Below are 22,380 nucleotides of genomic sequence, written 5' to 3'. Positions count from 1 at the left end.
CCGGTGAAAAATATAAGATGTATTTTAAAAAACAAAATGTATAACACTTTCAGTTAAGTAAATTTGAAATCTAAATGTCACATACACAACTATCATCTTCTGAAAAAATAAATATGATTTATTCATTCAAATAATTTTTTACTCATCAATCATTTATTGATTACCTATTGAATGCTCTAGATACATCTCAAATTGCAGGGGGCGGGCAGATTTTTTTAAAAAGTTCTTATAGTTAAATAATGTACTAAATTACCAGGAGAAAAACCACACACATATGGTAGCCAAGGCAGAACCACAGAGAAACAGAGACAAGGGAAGAGCACTGTACATTTTGCCTGCATTTATGTCAAAGAGGTGAATAGTGGTTTTAGATAGAAAAGAATTTCTAGAAGGTTGTTTGCTTGCCATTTATATGCAGTAAAAACTGGCAAAGACATGTATGTGTAAGCCCAGACAAGAGATTTCATTTTTGTCACTTGAATCACTAATCACATTTTATAGCAGTCATTTAATTTTAATTTTTACTTCACCAATATTAAATAAAAATGTTAACAAGTTACCAGTTAGGCAACATAAAAGCATTATTGATCGTAACCCTCCCAAACTGTTCAATGTTGAAAAGATAAAATTTAAAATTACATTAACAGTTTCTTCGAATTATACTGTAGAAGTATGAAATTATAGCAAAATTATTTTTGAATCAAAAGACAGTAAATTATGACACAGGAGGGACTTTGTGTCCTATTATCTCACCATGCAATATTTAGCTATTCCCTTTCTCTGTTTTATGTCTATTCTCCATATTTGAACCTATACAATCTGAATATTTGACATTACTGTTCCCTTTTAATGCCCAACCATTATGGACGATTTCAATATTCATGAGTAACTCTATAAATACTTTCTCCCTCCATCTAGCACACCTTCCTTTTTTGCTTCCATAAATATACACAACTGCACAATATTTCCATTACACATCTACACATTCATACTAATGGCCTTGTCATCTTCGAGTACAGAATTTTGGATTTATCTGATCTGGTTTCCCGACTGTCCAATTTGAAATCATCACCTCCTCCAATGCTATCTTCCTCATTCGTTACCTCAATGCCACATGAGGTCAACTCAAAGACTGAGGCTAGAACATCGAATAATTTTTCACAAGAAAGTATACTATGAATTCTTATGACATTAAAGTGGTGGCATGCAAAAACATTCCTGTTTTTCATGATAGATCTGGTGACAAGACATGAAACTTCCTAGGCTCAATTCTACAGCCATGTGCTAACTCCTCCATTTCCAACTTATAAGCACTATTCTGTTCAATAAAACATTTCATTCACTCCTACCCTGTCCTTTACTTAAAAGTTAAAACATGGAAGGTTATTAGCTAAATTGAGAATATGTGTATTTTTATAAACCACAAGGATTAACTACAAAATTAGCTACATTGTTAAGGAAGATAATGCAAATCCCAGGTAAAATGGTGCTTCCCCTTTTCTCTTAACAGAATTGACAACTTTCAGTCATACTCAATAGTTCACAATTCAGCAACATCTGAGGGGACTGTATGTTTTAATCAAGTTGTCACAAGATTTCAAAAAAAGGAAAGTAGCCAAAAAGATGAAGAATTTTCTCTTACCCTAAATCATTCCAATCTCAAATTAAAGTATTCTTCGTAAATATCAAACTTACCTGATGACCTTTGCTCTACTTATATATTTTAATTTCTCTGATTATTCTTCAAAATACTCAGGATTTGATTTTTCTGTTAGCTACCATCTTCACTCCAGCCAATACATGTCACTTTCTTCTCTATTATTTTTTCCCTTTTCCTTTATTCCTGCTTCCAATTTCTACCTACTTAAAGATGGCTATTAAGGTAACGAGGAAATGACATGAAATCAAAACTAAGAAAACATGTGTTCTACCATTTTCTCTTCAGCTTAACCCACACTTTTCAGAAGCACTGTACATCACACTGCACTGTGCCCTAAGCATCACTGAGAAAAATATCGTTTGTGTCTCTGGCTTTAGGTTGCTCATCTTCCAGTAGAGTTGGCATGCTCTTCTCTGACATCTGGAACTGTACTAGACATTCGCCCTTTCTTAATCCTCCAATTTTTCCTTTAGAATCTTATTCCTTTTTCTCCCTTTTTTTCTATAGTCCCCACTGAGTGATTCATAGTGCCTTATTCTAGGTTTTCAATGGCCACAAACCAAATACAGCCAGGTTTAGAGACCAGCATGAAGTTCCAAGGGGTCGGACTGAAAGTAACCACAGGAGAACTGCTCTGCCAGTGTCTCCTGCAGGGCCACGATTCTGTTCCTATAAAAGATAGAGTTACTGTGCATTGGGGAAATTTAGGCTTCATGCACTTAATACCCAATGCAGTCAAATTTCCTAAATGTATAGGAGAAAGTCATTTATTGAAATGTTTAATGTATTCAAGACTAATACCACCTGTCTGCCAACTGCACAGAATAAATTTCAAAGAAGTCTTCCTTTCCCTCCTTTCCAGAGATTCATTACTATCAGGCAGTGCCAGCATTATTGAAGAATGTAGATGGAGAGTAGGAAGCTCTAATACAGATCCACCAATTTTTTAAAATATTGCTATACTTCCAAACAAGTTTTTAAATACAAGTTTTTAAATAATCTCATCCCTGTGCCTGCCTACAGTAACAATGTAATGGGCCTCTAGGACACTGCTCAGCAATGGCCTATGTTCTGATGAGTCAATGGCAAGGCCAATCTACTGGTAAACCTTTTGAATATCACTCCTAGCTGGAAATAACCAATTTTGCAATTACAAAATAAGATTTTTAAATTCTTGCCTACGTTTTCATCTCCTACAACTCCTCTATTTTCTTCCCAACATGTCTTTTTCACTTTGACACTGACCATGTAAATGACTTCTAGAAATTTTCATTAATTGATTTAAACTGTTTCCCACCAACTGACACAAATTCAGGCCCAAACTGGTCCCACTACTGTATTAACACTCAATTTGACTCTTCATATTTATTACTTGATATTTTGCTCATACACTTGCCTGCTTTATTTCCTTTTGGAACAACGATGTCATCCAAAATATGCAAGAGATCAGAGTCGAGATGTAGACAAAAAGAAGGGGAAAAGTATAGGATTTGAAGCAAATTTTTTATCTTAGACACCAATTTATTCAAAAATGAAAATCAGTTTGTTTCAGATATTTTAGATACTTTACCCAGAACTGAATATAAAAATACTGCCTCACCATGCCTAAAACTCAGCACTTCCAAGCCACCAGTGGCCAGTGCAATGGAGCATTTTTACAAGAATTGTGCAATAAAAAAATACTTCAACACAGGATGACTAATTTTGACTATGTTTAGCAATCATAATTTAACATTATAGTAAGAAAGGAATCATGTCCAATGCCCTGCTCTTAAAGTTATAAATATCTCTGCCGAGAGGTATCGTCCATCTGGGAAGGGCATGCTCTGAAATCAGCTGTATTATTTCAGAATCAGTGAGGGAGATGTGAACATACACCAAGCCGGGGCAGTGAAAAAGACCCTGATGATCAGGGTCGTGGCAGATGTCACAGTCCAACCGCCTTCATGCCCTATTCTTCAATAATTGGTCAGTGACATGGAAAAACTGAGCATGTATCATTTTTCTCCCTGAAAATACAATGCATTCAGGTTAGTAAATGAAATATTTTTATTATCCTTTTAAGATTTACCAATTGGCAGGGGTAGCAAAGTGTTTTACTGAACAGTAACTTTCCCAAGTCAAGAATAGCAATTGTTAGAGTTGGGGTAGACTAAACTGAAACAGCTTGAATCATATGCATGTAACACAGAAAATTTATTCACTTATTTTTTACATATTACGCATTTCCTAAGTGACAGCCATCAAAGAAACTGCCCAGCTTACCCCGTTAAACCAAGCCCTGAAGGAACTTATAGTCTTGAGGGCATAATGAATACACAGAAAATGATGAATCAGGGTGATAATGCCTGATTTGTAATTTTCATACCCAAAAACATAAGCATAGGGTGCTATAGAAGTATTTAGGAGTGTCTAACCAAGAACTGGAAAACTTGGGAAGACTTCTTAATGGAGACATGACCGAAAAAACATTTTAAAGGCATTATCCAGGTAAAGGGAGTGGGGAGGGGAGGTAAATGAATGATTTCACAATATATTTTAAAACATTAAAAATAAAATGTATTTGGTGAAAAGGAGTGTCAACATCACCATTCAAGATAGGAGTATGCAGCTATTTCTGATATTGAAAAAAAAAGAAATAGAATGTCACTTTAAAAATCACATTCAAATATACCTCAGGGCTAACATCTTCCTGGGATTCATGTGCAATTATTTATTTGTTGCTTGGCAGAGTATCTTATCACTAGCCAACACACCTGTTATGCTGCAACATTTACATAGAAAAATCACATTGTTTTACTGAGAAATCTTGCTGTCCTCTAAAATGCCTAAGATGTTTAGAAATGATGAAGACTGATTCATGAGCATTTAGAATTATAAAGATTTTGTTCACGCCATTCTTAGATTTTCTTCAATATTTTTTCCACCAATTCATCCACTCATCTATAACATTAGAATACAAAACTATAATTACTCTAGTCCTATGAATTTCTATTACTGGTGTTTTTGCTATATTTGAAGAGTTCTGAATTATAGAAAATAAAGATATGAAAATAGACCTGTCATGTGGTATTCTTTAGATATACGCATTATTCTTTCTCTGGAGTGTTGTAAACAGACTTATGTCTCAGGTCAGACATAGAGTTAGGAATTAGGGGTCAAGGACTAAAAACAAGAGCTAAAAGCAGCTAACAGCCCTTGCTTTACTATTTACTAGCTCCACATTTCCATGTCCTCATTTGTAAAATGATGATACTAATGGTTGTTACCTTTTAAAAGAAATAATGTAGTAAGACATTTAGCCCATTACCTGTTAGAATGACATTTCTAACATTATAGACGAAATTATTTTTGTATTCTCTAAGTGCAAAGGCCAGTTATAAAAATTTAATTTTAATTTGATTCACTCAGATAAGCAATTCAGAAGTTCTGTCATTTCTGTGATAGAAATGCCTTGCCAAAGGAGTCATCCAAGAAATTCCTGAATGATAGTCTGGCAATGAATAAAATTCATATAGCCGAAACTCAACAAAATACTAGCAAACTAAATTCACTAGCATATTAAAAAGATTATACTCCATGACTAAGTGGGATTTATCCCAGCAATGCAAAGTTACTATGTTTTGAGAGTTCTGAACTGGGGTTCAGCAGTATAGTACATTACATTAAATGAACAAAGGAGGAGGAGAACACACATGATCTTGTCAAATGATGTGTAAAAGCCACTTCACAAAATTCAACACTCCTTCATAATAAAAGCACTCAGAAAACTAGCAAGAGAAGGAATTTCCTCGACATGAAAAAGCTCATTTAAAAAACCCACCTTTAATAGTATATATAATGGAGAAAGATTTAAAGTTTTCCTCCTAAGATCAGAAACAAGACAAGGATGCCTACTTTCACCACTGCTTATTCAACATGTTACTGGAATTTCATGACAGAGCAATTAAACAAGAAAAATAAATAAATAAATAAGTAGATAGATAGATAGATAGATAGATAGATAGATAGATAGATAAACAAAAATTACCAAATTGAAAAGGAAAAAGTAAAATTATCTCTGTTCACAGATGACATGACCCTATAGATAAAAGTCCCAAGAAACTCACTGGAAAGTTAATAGAGCTAATAAACTAATTCAACAAAGCTGCAGGTTATAAGACCAACACAAAAATCTGTTGAGTTTTATAGAACAAGGATGAACAACGAAAAAAGGAAGAAAACAATTCGATTTATAATAGCATCTAAAAGAATAAAATACCTAGGAATTAATTTAACCAAGGAAGTTAAGTACTTATATATGAAACTATAAAACACTGCTGAAAGTAAAGAATAATTTAGTCTACAGCCGTGCCACCCTGAACAAGCCCTATCCCATCTGATCTTGGAAGCTAAGCGGGGTCAGGCCTAGTTAGTACTTGGATGGGAGACCACCTAGGAAGACCAGACACTGTAGGCATAAAAAATAAGAAATTAGAAGCTGACAAGGTCCTTGCAATCTCTGAGGTCAACCAAGGGTTACCTCACCTAAAAAAAAAAAAAAAGAATTTAAATTCCATTAAAAAATAAATGGACGTGGAGGTAGAATATACATGAGAAAGCTCTGTACCTTCTCCTCAATATTTCTGTGAAGCTAAAACTGCTCTAAAAATAGTCTATAGATAGACAGGTAAATGCAAAGACAGCATTTGTAGGGATTGAAAGATTTAATTTTGCTAAGATGTCAATATTACCTGAAGTGATCTACAGTTTTAACTCAATCTCTGTCAAAATTCCAATAGCCTCTTTTGAAGAAATGGAAAAGCCAATTCTGAAATTCGTATAGAATTTCAAGGGGTCTTAAAAAGTCTGAACAGTCTTGAAAAAAGAGAACAAAGTTGGAGGATTCATACTTCCTGGTTTTAAAACTTAAAACAATGCTACAGTAATCAAAACAGTATGGCACTTGCCTAAGCATAGACATATAGACCAATAGAATAGAATTGTTGAGTCCAAAAATAAATCCTTATATCTACAGTCAATTGATTTTTTGATAGGATGCCAAGTCCATTCAATGGAGAAGGGGAAAGAATAGTGTTTTCAACAAACAGAACTGGGACAAATGGATTTCCACATGACAAAGAATAAAGTTGGACCCCTTTCATCACAGCATATGAAAAAATGAACTCAAAATGAATCAACAATCTATGTATAAAAGCTAAAACTATAAAACTGTCAAATGAAAACATAGGGGGAAATCTTTGACTTCGGATTTAGCAATGAAAAAATAAAAAGTTGTCCTATAGAAGGGGAGAATCATTTATCTGATATGTGTTTAAAATGCAGAATATATAAAGACCTAAAACTCAACAAAGACAAATAATTCAAATAAAAAGTGGACAAAGATATTGAATAGACTTCTCTATAAAGAAGATACACAAATAGCTGATAAGCCCATGAAAAGATATTAAAGATAGTAACTCCTTAGGAAAATGCGAATGCAAACCACAATGAGATATTATTTCACATCCACTAGGATGGCTATAGTAAAAAAAATACGGAAAATAACAAGTGTTGGTGGGGATGTGGAGAAATTAGAAGACTAATACATTCTGGTGGGAATGTAAAATGGTACAGATGCTGTGGAAAACAGTTTGGTGGTTCCCCAAAAACTTAAATGGAGAATTACCGTATAACCCAGTAATTCCATTCCAAGGTATATACCCAGAAGAACTGAAAACAGAAACAAATACCTGTATTCCAGTGATCATTAAAGTATTATGCACAACAGCCAAAAAGATGGAAACAACTCGCGTCCATCCACAGAAAAACAAATGTGGGATACACATATATTGGAATATTAGTCAGCCGTAAAAAGTAATGAAATTTTGATATTTGAACCTTGAAAATATTATGGTAAGTCCAATAAGCCAGACATGAAAGGACAAATACTGCCTGATTCCTTTATATGAAATATCTAGAACAGGCAAACTCATAGAGATAGAAAATAGATTTCACACTGAAAACCAGTCAGATGTGCTTCAGCCTCAAAGAGTGTGTTTATGTAAAATGCACTTTCTTTTCTAAATGTGAAATGGGTTAAAGGGCCCGTGCACAGACTCACTCGCTCACAGACACTCACCCTGGGCTCCGCTGGAAGGTAAGCAGCTTGGGAGGTGCAAGACACATACACGGGAAGACTGGGCTGTGTAGCTTTGGGGCGAGAGCTGGAGGGACAGCCACCATTGCTCCTTTGTTGCCAGGTCTGGAATATCCACAGATGGACTCCATTTTGCCTGTGCTGAAACCTCCCCCCCCGCCCGCCCCCCCGGCCAGTGCTGAATCTACATTGACCTGGTAAGATTGGCTGATCCACCCATAGCTCCCTGAGGCCCCACCCCACCCCATCCAATTCCCACTGTGGCAGACTCATTGCTAGACAACCAGCCCCACTCAGCCCTCTCAGAAGGAGGCTCTGTTAGCAACAATGAACAGGCTTCTGCTCACACACCTCCAGAGACAATCCTGTAGATGGGCAACCAGCCCCACCTAAAGATACAGTATTTTTAACAGCATGTTTAGATTTTTTAAATTAATTATTTCATTTATTGTTTTATGGTGACATTGGTTAACGAAATCCAATACATTTTTTCAGCTGCACACTTTAACAGTAAGGCATATATATATTTACACTGTTGTGTTTACCTCCCACAGTTAGATTTCTTTCTGTCACCACATATTTGACCCTCTTTACCCCTTCTCCCTCCCTCTTCCCCTCTATTACTTCTTGAATAGATCTCAGGTGTCTTCAGGCCCGAGATGGGCAGTGTGTCCTCCTGAGACTTTTATAGAAGACCACAGACCCGGCACTGGCATCAAACACGAATCTCAACAGCTGGATAATTTCTGCTTGCTTTACCCGTGACTCCCTGGGTCCCCATCACACTCAGTTCTTGCACCACCCAAAGGCTGTTTTAGCTGCGTGGCCTTATAGGCATTTGACAGGCAGCCTCAGGCTTTGAGGTGCACCAGACCTTCTGCTAAGCCACCCCAGGCCAACTGGCCCCAGCTCATAGCGTGGTCTCCGTCACTTGCCTCCAGATCCAGCACAAGCAGAAATCACCCAGGGATCACTTTGTAGTTCCTACCAGGTAGCCCCGTGCAATCAAAGGCAGCAGCTGAACTTGGCCCACATGGGAACCCTTCCCAAGGGACCACAGAACCAACACACCAGCAGGCTGGTGTCAGAACACAACAGAGCACCGCCTGACTATAAGGGGCATAACCAAAAGGTGGTCTCAACAGGTATACATGCCCGCTGGGGTGAATCCCACTCCAAGGAGTCAGCCCCCACACAGCACCTCATACCCTGTGGGCGTGGCCAGTCCTCACAGCCAGTCAGCCTGAGACTCAATCCCATCCACTGACATGCTAACAGCTATCAAGGCTTAACACAAGGAACATGCTCAGAAACCCCAGCACAGGAGATCAAGGAGATTGTACCACTGGGCCACACAGGACACCTACTATATTTAAAGGCCACCTGGCCAAAGCTGGGAGAGGTAACAGATCTTCCTAATACATAGAAACGAACACAGAGAGGCAAGTAAAATGAGAAAACAAAGAAACATGCCACAAATAAAACAGGAAAAAACTCCAGGTAAAAAAAAAATCTAAACTAAATGGAGGTAAGCAACCTACCAGAGACAGAGTTCAAAACACTGGTTATGAGGATGTTCAGTGAACTAGGGGGAGAATCAATGATCTCAGTGAGGACTTCAACAGAGAGATAGTAAGTATAAAAAAGGACACAGAAATCATAAAGAAGAACCAGTAAGAAATGAAGAATACAATAAATGAAATAAAGAATATACTAGAAAGAATTGACAGATTAGATGAAGCAGAGGATCAAATCAGCGACTTGGAAGGCAAGGTAGCAGAAAACACCCAACTGGAACAGCAAAATAAAAAATGAGGAAAGTTTGAGAGATCTCTGGGACAACATCAAGCATACCAACATTTGCATAATAGGGACACCAGAAATAGGAGAGAGCAAGGGATTAAAAACCTATTTGAAGAAATAATGACAAAAAACTTTCCTAACCTAGCAAAGGAAACAGACGTACAAGTTGAGGAAGTGCAAAGAATCTCAAAAAGAGGAAACCAAAGAGGCCCACACCAAGACACATCATCATTAAAATGCTAAGATTAAAGACAAAGAGCGAATCCTAAAAGCAGCAAAAGAAAGGCAGCTAGTTACTACAAGCGTATTTACATAAGACTGTCAGCAGATTGCTCAACAGAAACTTTGCAGGCCAGAAGGGATTGGCATGAAATATTTAAAGTGATGAAAAATAAGAACCTACAACCAAGACTATTCTACCCAGCAAGGCTATCAGTTAAAATTGAAGATGAGATAAAGAGCTTCCCAGACAGGAAAGAGCTAAAGGAATTCATTACCAATAAGGTGTAATTACAAGAAATGTTAAAGGGAATTCTGTAAAAAGAAAAGGGGGGTGGGGGCAGAATGTAAATATGAATAATAAAATGGCAATAACTATGTATCTATCAGTAATCATTTTAAATGTAAATGGATTAAATGCTCCAATCAAAAGACATAGGTAGTGGAATGGATAAGAAAACAAGACCCATACGTATGTTGTCTATAAGGAACACACTTTTCAGATCAAATGATACACACAAACTGTAAAGGGATGGAAAAAGATATTTCATGCAAATGGAAATTTTAAAAAAGCTAGGATAACAATACTTCTATTAGGCAAAATAGACTTTAAAAACAACGGCTATAATTAGGGACAAAAAAGGGCACTGATAAAGGGATCAATATAACAAGAGGATATAACCCTAGTAAATGTATATGTACCCAACATAGGAGCACCCACATATAAAGCAATTATTGACCGACATAAAGGAAGAGATAGACAGCAATACACTCATAGTAGGAGACTTTAATACACTATCGATACCAATGGACAAATATTCCAGACAAAATCAACAAAGAAAGAGCAGCCTTAAATGACACACTACATCAGATGGATTTAATTGATATTTTCAGAACATTTTACCCTGAAGAAGCAGAATATACCTTCTTCTCAAGTGCACATGGGACATTTTCCAGTACAGACCACATGTTAGGCCACAAAACAAGCCTCAATAAATTTAAGAAGACTGAAATCATATAAAGCGTCTTCTCTGACCACAATGGTATAAAACAAGAAGTGAACTACAAGAAAAGGAAAGGAAAATATGCAAACACACGGAGGCTCAATAACATGCTACTAAACAATGAATGGGTTAACAATGAGATCAAAGAAGAAATCAAAAAATACCTAGAGGCAAGAATATACCATGGGGATAAAGACAGTCTCTTCAATAAATGGTTTTGTGAAAACTGGACAGATACATGTAAAAAAATGAAACTGGACCACCTTCTGACACCATGTACAAGAATAAACTCAAAATGGATTAAAGACTTAACTGTAAGACTCGAAAACATAAAACTCCTAGAAGAAAACGTAGGCAGTCTACTCTCTGATATTGCTATCAGTAATTTTTTTCTGATCTATCACCATGGGCAAGAGAAACAAAAGAAAAAGTAAAGTTTGATGGGACTACATCAAACTATAAAGTTTTTGCACAGCAAAGGAAACCAGTAACAAAACGAAAAGACAACCTACTGAAGGGGAGAAGATATTTACCTATGACACATTTGATAAGGGGTTAATATCCTAAATTTATAAAGAACTCACACAACGCAATGATATACAGATGACCCATAGACATATGAAAAGATGTTCGAGGTCACTAATCATCAGAGAAATATAAATTAAAACCACAATGAGATATTACCTCACACCTGTCAGAATAGCTAGCATCAATAAATCAAAAAACAAGCGTTGGCGAGGATGTAAAGAAAACGGAACCCTTGTACAAATTGGTACCGCCAATGTGGAAAACAGTTTGTAGAGTCCTTAAAAATTTAAAAACAAAACTCCCTTTTGACCCATCAATTGCACCTTTGGGTATACATCCAAAGAAAACCAAAACACTAATTCATAAAGATAGATGCACCCCTATGTTCAGTGCAGTACTATTCACAATAGTCAAGATATCAAAGCAGCTTAAGTGCCCTTCAATAGATGATTGGATAAAGAAGTTATGGAATATTACTCAGCTCTATAAAAAATCAAATCTTACCATTTTCAATGACATGGATGAACCTAGAGGATATTATGCTGAGTGAAATAAGTCAGACAGAAAAAGACAAATACCATATGATTTCACTTATATGAGGAATCTAAGGAATAAAAGAATTAAATAAACTAAACAAAAACAGACTCAGAGATACAGAAAACAAACTGGTGATTGCCAGAGGGGAGGATTGGGAGGCTGAGTGACAAATGTGAAGGGATGAAATATAAATTAGTAGTTACAAAATATCACGGGAATATATAATATAGCATAGGGAACATAGTCAATATTATTGTAATGGCTACATATAGTGCCAGATGGATACCAGAGTACTTGGGGGAATCACTTTATAAATTATATAAATGTGTAACCATTGTACTGTATAGTTGAAACAAATATAAAATAAAAAAAGAAGTCACAACCATGTTGATAAGTTTCTAGATAGATAATCTTAAGACCTATACTGACTCTCCCTAAAAATTGAAGAGATGTGTGATGAAATTAAATTTAAATGAACAAATGAGCTAGTAAGTGAATAAATGAATAAACATATTATGGCGAGAATTTTTTTTGAGTATTGTCTCTGGGTAACCAGCCTTTGATTTTGTTGTTGTTTTAAAGCTATACTCCATTATCATTGATTCAGCGTTACCAAAGAACTTGTTTTCAGGTTTATTTTGGAGAATGAGTAGATCAAAGGTGATAAACTTCACAAATACTGGGACATTGTAAGCTGATTTGTTGCTTTTTTTTTTTTTTAAATAATACTCTGTTGAATGTGATGCCATCCCACTGGGATGTTGTATGTAAAATCTCAATAAGCCCAAGGCAATATCTTATGAATTAAATTCACTTTTTTTACTCAAGTATTCAATAAAAATGAATATACTAGCATGTATTGCCACTTATTAAAACACAAAACACCTTCTTAGAGAAGCAGATTTATCACTATGCCAAAAAGTTAATTGCTTGTTACATTGTGTTACAGAAAAATGTGAATTCTTCCTCTAACCATTTTTAACACTATGAATAAAAAACGTTTAAACACCTTTTACATTTTATTGTGTTTCTCATTGAAACAAGTAGGCATGCTTCCTAAAGAGAAAAAATTCTCTGAACAATCAAATTTCAGCTTTTATTTGGTCAGTAATAAAAATGAGAGACTAGTTTTTATACAAACGAGGTTTTTTAATATAATTATTTTCAGGAATGGACAGAACAGCAAGTCTATAAGCTCTTAAACTTTAGGCAATAAGTATCTCATCTGATAAAAACCTTTCAAATTCTTTAAAAGTACAAGAACTTTGTTAGAAAGATATTTATGGTATCACCTAATTTGTAAGCATATTGCCTTTGCTATCTTCATTTTAAATTATGCCGATCAATATTTGTCAAATACATCTGCCAATTATAGTTTTTTCATTGATTCCTAGATATAAAATTCTGTGCATAAGTGTCAGAGAAACACTTCAATAATCTTAGGACATATTTACACCACTAAAATATCTGCAAAGACAGCACCCTTTTCCCCAAATGTTGTTAATCTACATGAGTCACGTGAAGTGATCAACAGTTCCTGTGAAGCTGCTTAATGTTTGTGCCCATGACAGTTTAGATGCTCCCCTTGCATCATCTCTCCATGGAACTCTGACACACAACTTCAAATCCTACCACCACTGCTAGCCCATCATCCTTCCATATAGTTCTCCCAGTTGTCTCCACCCCATTTTGAACATTCTTCCTTGTTTCCGGTCTTTTCTAAAAGCTTTAATCATTTCTCACCTCACTTTAAGAACCTTCATTCAGCCTCTGATTTAGCTGTAAAGTTGGAGATCAATAGACTCCTGGACCAGGTGAGCAACAAACGAGTTGATGGGGCCTACTAGACAGGATAGAGTGTGGCAGGTCAGGTCATGAGCAGAAGCAGAGGACTAACTAGACCCACATGGAAAAAGGAGATGACAGACATCAACATTTATATTTGTTTCTCTAGCTCGCCTTTGCAATAAACGTTATCAAATGAACTAATATATACATAAATGACCTATGGTACCAGTTTCAAAATCATTCCAGGAAAAAGTTATTTGGCACACATGCATCTTGCCTTACAGGGAAATAATCACCACAGTGATAACCATACCAGGGCTCTTTTACCTGTAATGTGAGACACTGAATTTTTTTATATTCTCTATTAGAATCTTAAGCAAGTGTTAATGTCGTCCTGTGGTTCTCTTGGTTAGAAGCATACAGATATATAATATATAAGACATATTGATGGTTTATGTCATATGTTTCTAATGCTCTATAATCACTGTTTTAATACAACAGATTTATCAAGAAGAAACATTACCTGTTAATTATTGCCTTAATATAATCTTATACTCACTTCTGACTATTACTGCTAGAGTTTTTGAAAAGAAGGTTAAAACACCTGACTATTATAAATCAAAAAGACACAAAAGGTACACACTTATCAGAGAATAAAAGCACATTCAAAGTATTAACAGCACATTTAAAGTATAAAAAGTCAATGCTTCCCTAGAATTCTTCATGGTAAAACATACACTGTAATTATTTTCCTACTTTCAGTATGACACTATTGGGTGCTAAATATTCAATTTTGAAATAAATCTAAATCTGAAACTATTCATCATTTTTTAAATAGCTGACATGCTGCATAAACAGAAAGTTTTTGTAGTTTTTTAAAAATAAACAATACACCATGTGAACTTTGATTTATTATGCAATTTATCTCTATCTCTCTCTGCTATACATAATTCAGATCCACATAGAACAATTCCTATACCATTGATATGTTCCAGTTCTTTTTGGCTTTAAGGCTATGATCATTTTTAAATGTTTCAAATGTATGCCATTTATCATTAATATTATAGTGGCATCACTGCAATTTTTAAACTGTAATATCTGGGAGTTCATAACTTGGCACATAAAACTCACTAGATGATGATGAAACTTAACTTGCTATAACCTAGTTTTGGAATAATTTCAAGAGCAAAAATAAAATGAAGCCTAGTAAATTCCAAGTCTAAAGATATCTGAAATATTTTTAAGTAGTTTCATATACACGTGAAATTACTGAAAGTACAAAAGGTACGATTCATTAGACTAACTTATTTTCCTTGATTTTTTGTTCAGTTTATAGAAAAATCAAAACAAGCTATTTTAAAAACATTAAAACTTTCTATGTTTTTTAGAAAAATATTTTTACTTATTAGGAAAATGTTTTCTCTTACTAAAAATATATAATTAATAATAGATATCTTTTTTAAATGAAGTAATCACATATGACCTCACCTATAAGCCAAAGCCTATCAGCTAATAATCTATGCTAATAAAATTATTTGTAGATTCACATAAATAGTCAATTTTTTTAAACAATGTGAATTCCATTTAACAAATCTATTCTGGGTGCAACTTTTCATTTTCGAATGAGAACTGAGAAATTGTTTTTCGTTCAATCAGCAGTTTTTGAACGTCTGCTATGTATCAGGTGTTAATGTCAGATTCAGAATTCAAAAATGAAAAGACTTTACCATCAAGAAACTCTCAGTACGCCAGTAGCCTTTCTTTGTATTAATTTATTTAATCATATTTTTCAAATTATCATAAACGTACATTTCCCCCTGATTTAACAAAACATGATTTTCCAGTATTCATAATAATGGCAAAAATCCCCAAACCATAGAACTACAAGACATATTAGAAGTACGTCTTAAGCTACCTTTCACCTTCCAAACAGGTGCTGTGACCTCTCCAGAATCATGTACTTTCAGGTAACATAGCTGAGACTAAAACTCAGATCTGTCCTCAGTTGAATGTTCTTTCCTCAATGTCAAACTGCTTTCATACAAAGGCTTATGACTACTCATTTGCATAACATAGATGCAAAATAGTGCTCTAAAAACCTGGCAGCCTTTCTATATTCATAGCCCACAAAGGTCTTACTTGCCCTTGCCCCAATTTTAAATTTCTGTGATAAATCGCTAATAAAATCCTAACAAAAGTGGAAAGTATAGACAATTAAAAAACTACTGTATACTTTATCCATTCTCTAAATTTGAAGTAAAAGAGCTATTTATCATGAAACAATGTAAATATTAAAAATAAATGTTGATATACTCAGTCACAGATCTGTGAACAAAATGGCTGCCCTCAAAATAAATAGTGTTAATTTTTTAAGTGTATTATTCAGTCATACCGAAACAGTTAAAATCAAATATTTCTATTACGGATTCTCCTGATACTCCACCAGAGGGCTACAAAACTCCCCAAACGCTCTCTTATAAAGTTTCAAAGTTCTCAACAAATATAAATTATAAGTATTTGCTTTTCTGAAAACATGATTTTGGATCCTTTAAGAGAAAGGTGTAATATCACAATGGGAAAGATAATTATTTCTCTTAACCGTCTTTGAGAAAGACCCATTTTTTACTTTTCGGATCTTAAGACTGTCTAAGAGTTAAGGATTACCACAGAGAAATCGTGCTTAGGAAGGAGGAGGAAGGAAAAGATGGATAGCAGAAAGAAAAGAGAGAAATAGCATTTAGCTGTAGAGTAGGTGAAAGGAAGAAGCAGAGACCCAAAGAAAGGGACCAGAGGAGGCAAATGCAGTCAGAAAGCATCTTCTCTGCTGGTTGGGTCCCACCATGGAACTCTAGGCCAACTGAACAGACAGGACAGAGAAATAGAGACAGGCATCTTGAGATTTATCCTATAAGACTACAAGATATTTAAGGCGATTCCTATTTACTTGGGGCTCCAACTTGGAAATGACTCCAAGAGCAAGCTCAAAATCCTTCCTGCCTTCCCTCTCAGGTAAGGCCCATGTCTTTGGAAGAATGTGCTTCTCAGACTCTCGGTTGAGTTGTTCCATCTGAGAGCGTCTGGTGTCTTATCTTTGTTGTCTGGTATCTGGTGTCTTGTCTTTGTTGTGGCCTTATCTGCTCCTCAAGACAAGGGCCAGTCTTTTTCATCTTTGAACTGCCGTGTCTGGCATACAATAGGTAAGTAGTCTCTAAAATATAAGTAGAGAACTCAAACTACCACAGGGTTTCTGGTTTCAGAATTTATCCCAACTTTAACATTTATTTATTTTAAAGGCAAATGGGTCCCAAATGATCCACACTGAGTTTCTGCAAACAATCTTGGGCTCCTCTTTGGCTGTGCTGATCCTGGATATGTTCAGAGGGCCCAGTAGCCAACCACCAAAAACAACAACAGCAACAACAACAAAACCAGAAGGAAAAGAAAGCTAAATGGAAAAACCAGCCACAAAAACAAGGCAAGGCTGTCATCGACCATCAGCCCACCTCTGAGAGATGCACAAGAAATTCAGGCAACGAGTGAAGCTCAGTTAGGGCGATCATGCCTCCTAGAATGTGGCCTCTTTCCAGAGCTGTTTCACTCATTTTAAGCATTGTCTTAAACTTCTCGTATTCAAAAATAACTCTAGCTAGAAGTTGGGTTTTCCCTCTGAATGTAGCAGTTGGCTATTGTCTTTTATTATCATGTGATATGATGAAGGAAGTGTGTTTTATCTAATTCTTCTGCTTCTTAATGTCACATTACACACAAATGGGCATCTAAAAACCAGTAAGTTCGGGACCTAAGACTCTAATCTACATATAAATACATGAGTCGATACTTAGAAGATTAGTATTCTCTTCTATTTTCAGAAAAATAATGCTGCAATATCCAATGGATCCAACATTTTATAGCACAGAAATTTCAGATTTCAACAGTACAAATTCATCTTCAACAGAATTTGATCTTCAATAAACTGACTTTTAAATTTAGCTTTATAATGTGTGATCATCCATTTTCCATTTCTGCTAACTTGCTGCTTCTTCTCTAGAACACTTTGAGAAGATACTTTGGGAGCCCTCTCTCCAGAAGTTCTGAATATTCCAAAAACTCAATTTGCCTATAGTTCGAGAGTTTATAGAACCTCTGGAACCAAGCACAGCCCCTCTGCTAAAAATCACTGTGGCAGAGCCAACTGTCTTCTCTTTTGTACCTGATAAACAACAGCCCTAATATCTATGCAGGTTACTAAATTGCTAGGGTTCTACCTCCTGTGTAGACAACAAATTCTACTCTTCTCAGAGGTTCAAGGAACCATATTATAAAATGTTCCCTAAATGAAAATAGCCCTTATGAAACTGCAAAATTAAAATGATTTAAACCATTACAACATCTTACTTAAATTATGCTAAAAGGAAATCCAGGAGCAGTATGGGGAAATTTGGTGAGAAAAGAGCAGTTCCTTTAAATCTCCACTTTAGTGATATGCTAAGCGAAATGAAAAGCATTCGCTTTAACCTTAGTTAACCTTTTCCTCCTAAGCTCAATTTCCATACGCTTTAAATGCCTTAAAATTAGTGAAATGATTTCATTTATATTTTCTCTACCCCAAATTTATAAGTGAGGCAGAATCAAATGTGTACCATCTCATCACATTAGCCATTCCATGGAAGCCAGAACCATAATTCTGCATCAGAAGAGAACTGAAATGAAGGCAATATGTCTATCAAAAGAGCCTTATATTAAATGTAAATTTCTTTACTCTTTCAGATAAAAGGGCACATTATTTAATTCACTTCAATTCGACAAGCATTTATGGAGTACTGAAAGCCACTGGGCTGGGATATGGAGGGAGAAGAATACCAAGATTCTTGGAGGGCATCTGCCTTCCCCTCCAAGAGCTCACCATGTCCTGAGAGACAGATGTGCAAACCATGAGTTCAAAGTAGGGCGTAAAGCAGGTTGTAACTGAAGCACACACAGAGGCAAGATGTACTGGTGTCTACAAAGAAACCAGAAGTTTTCATGGAGAGGCAGCACTTCAGCTGGTCCTTGAAGGATGCAACTTCTGGTGCTAGGGGCAGAGAAGGGGTAGAGGGTCATGAAACGGACAGGACCAGCTACATACATGATTTTTAGGACCCGGTACAAAATGAAAATGTGGGGCCCTTGATTAAACATGAAAAATTTCAACAGAATGACAGCAGATAATTAATTGCAGGGCCTTGTGTGACGCACAGGTTGCAGGTCCGTGAAGTCAGCAGTGCAGATGGCATCACTGCAGCACAGACAGCAGTGAGAGAAGCCCAAGAGGTGTAGTAGAGAAACCACAGGTAGTCCTGCTGGGGCAAGACACTCCGTGACGTCAACCACCAAATATGTCCTGTGGCTAAAGAAAGGACAAGTCTGCTAACAAAAATAAGGCTCCGCTAACCACACTTTGGGGATGCTGGAAACTAGGTACTTACAGAGTTTAGACAGAATACAGAAAACAAACAAACTTATCCAAGAATATGGGTTCCTTTATCCCCTATGAGCCTAGGCTGAGTAAGTTTATTACCGAGTGTGACTCCACTTGCCAGTTATTTTATATTGGGGCAGTGGGAGGTTGTGGGGGAATAAAGAGCATTTTCTCCTTCTTTCCAAAATACCTCCAATTGAAATACAAAAAATTAGAGGAAGCTTTAAAGCAAGTGAAGAAACAGGTATTCATATTTTTAGCGTGGCATAATATTTCAAACTCCCTGCCTCTTTTCCTCATCCAACAATAACAGATTGTCTACCAATGCTCTGAGAAGGCCTCCAGATCAGGAATGATTCTCCCGACACTGTTTTATTTACACTGCACATGCTTTCAGTTTTACAGTTCAGTAGCAAGTAGAACCGCACAGCTCCTCACATTAGCCCTGAAGCTACTTTAAGCTACAAGCGGCTGCTCTGTAAGCATTGGAACGAATTCTCTGTAGTCCCCATAGAAATCCCATGGAATGCAGTTTCCTGCTGGTTTGTTAGGCTGCATCAGAATAATGAGAATACGAGGATAGCCTACTCGGTTCTGCAATGAAACAAAACTCTGAGCACCACAGTCCACCCAGAAAGACTTTAACCCTTCTTTTCTGCAATTAAAGCTTCCTATTTACATCGAAAGGTTGTTTGTGAATAATCCCACCAGGGAGTCAACCCAACAAAAATAAATCACCCAGTGCTTTCCGACAGGCCAGGCCCAATGCTTGGCACCTAGTACAATAAGTATTTGTTGAACAAATGATGAATGCTGACCCATTTATCCTGATTGATTTTTTTCTGCCCCAAACCTAACTTACACTGTTAAATTTCTCTCATACCTTTATAGAACACTTCAATACATTTTTCCACATTTTAAACCATTCCCTTAAGAATTCTCATGACTCTATATCAAAAGTTCTATTAAATTCATAATGGGATAACCATGAAAAGGGAAATTATTGTATTAATTCCCTGTCACTAGTACAGTAGGCAGTCAGCATACATTGACAGGAAAAAGAAAAAGTCAACTGTAACCAGTTTCGCTAGCCTGTGCTATAATAGATGAGCCCTGGGTTCTGAGAGGTTGCATCCATCTCCACCTCTTACTAGTTCTAGGTATCCAAGTAGTTATCCAACCTCTCTGTTCTTTGACTTGCTCATCAGTAAAATGGGGATAAAAAGGAAAAATCACCTTTTGTAGTTACTGTAAAGATTGAGATACCATGAAGCACTCAATAAAGTACCTGGTATGTGGCAAGTATTCAATAAATACTACCTACTATTATTATTATTCCACTGACAACAACCAAGATACTGTATCTCTGTAATCTTTTAAAAGTTATCCAGTTAAAGAATGTTTAAATAATGTAATGTTTTAGAACAAACATGAATTTAGGAGGTAAAAAACAACCAAGAATAATATTTGTGACTAATAAGAGTTTCTTCTTAAACAGAAAATCTATTTAAGAGCATGATATAAGACTGTTTACATAAAACAAATAGTTTTCATCTCGAGTCACTTGCTAAGTTTTCTATTTTCAAATAAGTAAACCTTCTTAACAAAATCGAAATCTTTATAAAATTATTTTGCAAATATAACAAGTCAGTTAACATCTACAGATGGGATTTGAATAGAATGTTTTAATATTTTATCTTATAAGAGAAAAATGGTAATAAGAAAACCATTGGCTCTCCTTACACAACATACAAGCTTAAAAAAACAAATCAGAACACATGGATTTTCACACGTACTGAATTCAAACCTCACATCAAACCTCATTATCATTTTGAAATATTTGGCTGTGCAAAAACCAACAGACAAGTTCTTTCTAAAAGAATTCTGTCATTTTTTTTCACTCCCCATAACCCTGCCAGTTTCCCAACGCTCTTTTGACAGTATAATCAGTCAATTCAATCAGAGAAATTCTAAAGTACAATGGTAATTTTCTCTCACTTTTTTCTTTACACTGTCAGTTCAAGCCACCTGCTGAAAGCACTGATGTGGAACAGCTCAGTATTAGCTCTGAAATTAGTACCAGTCCCCAGTTAAATACCTGGCACATTTGGTGTAGGATAGACACTCTTAATGGCATATAAACCTATCAGTAGAATTGACACAGAATGATTTTCCAAATCATTCATAGTGGCCTTTGGTGGTACTGAAACCCAAGACTGAAAGTAAGCCACAAAAGGAAGATGGGTTCAAGGACACAGACCACAAATTTGAAAGATGATACTTTCATAAAAAAATATTCTTAACCATGATGTCGCTATGGTCTACTCTAAACAAATTTCTAAATTCAGTATGCAGCCTGTAACAACAGTTAAAATGTCTCTAGACTGTAGAAATACAGTCTACACTGTAACAATTGTTAAAATGCAAGATTATCTTCCTTTAAATTTCAACCCAGGATTTGCTACTGTGTGCACATTTTTCACATGCTCTTTTAAACAGAAAGTAAAGTGCAATTACCTCTGGTATCTTACATGTTCCAGCACCTTGCCTGGCCTGCCAAGCTCAGCAGGTAGGTCTGTGAGCACTGACTGAGGCCGCAGGATGAAAGGCATTTACTACATCTATTCAGAGGGTCGTCGATGGACAACCTGTACAAGATTTATGCTTTAAATAATAAATGAACTAAACACCTTGAGGTAATTGGCTGTGTGAAGCTTCACAATAGGCCGGATAGCTTGTCTGAACAAAGTAAAATAAGGTTAAATAATGAATGAGGACTGCAGAGAAATTCAAGCCAACCTAATACTGCATGGTTTTTTTTAAAGTGAAAGTAGTTGGTGAGTCAGGTTTTCATGGTTAAGAGGTATCACTGAGACTTCCTCTTTCTCCGTTGACAGAAATTATTTCAAGGATATTCATGTTTCTAGATTTCCTGTGTTGGGTGCATAGCAGCCAGTCCCACCAGTTCAAGAAACAGCCTGCTCTGTGACGGAAGGTTGTCCCAAGTTCACCTATATTTTATAAAGACAGAACCAGTATCTGATGATGTCTAGGACAGAAAATATCAGCAAACTTTTGAAAAACAATGTCTCTGACACATGTACAGATTAAATATCATCTGCCACGGCAGGGACCAATCAACAAGAGGTTCTGTCAAGCAGCTTTCCAGGTCAATTGCAGCGTAGACACTCCGCTTGGGCCATTATTTAAAAAAAAAAAAAAAAAGAAGCAGAAGAAGAAGTTG

The 22,380-nt window shown here is 36.0% G+C and overlaps 1 protein-coding gene and 1 pseudogene across 9 annotated transcripts in view; one reads left to right on the top strand and one right to left on the bottom strand.

The window, feature by feature from the left end:
- NPAS3 (neuronal PAS domain protein 3) overlaps positions 1-22,380 on the bottom strand; it is an 839,700-nt gene that overhangs the window by 611,535 nt on the left and 205,785 nt on the right. The window lies entirely within an intron of this gene.
- LOC111731559 lies at positions 6,001-6,119 on the top strand (annotated as a pseudogene).

Source organism: Pteropus vampyrus, unplaced genomic scaffold (assembly GCF_000151845.1).
Source record: "Pteropus vampyrus isolate Shadow unplaced genomic scaffold, Pvam_2.0 Scaffold384, whole genome shotgun sequence".
Classification (NCBI taxonomy): Eukaryota; Metazoa; Chordata; class Mammalia; order Chiroptera; family Pteropodidae; genus Pteropus; species Pteropus vampyrus.
The sequence above is the reverse complement of the archived record's forward strand: the minus strand, read 5'-3'. Positions and strand labels throughout refer to the sequence as shown.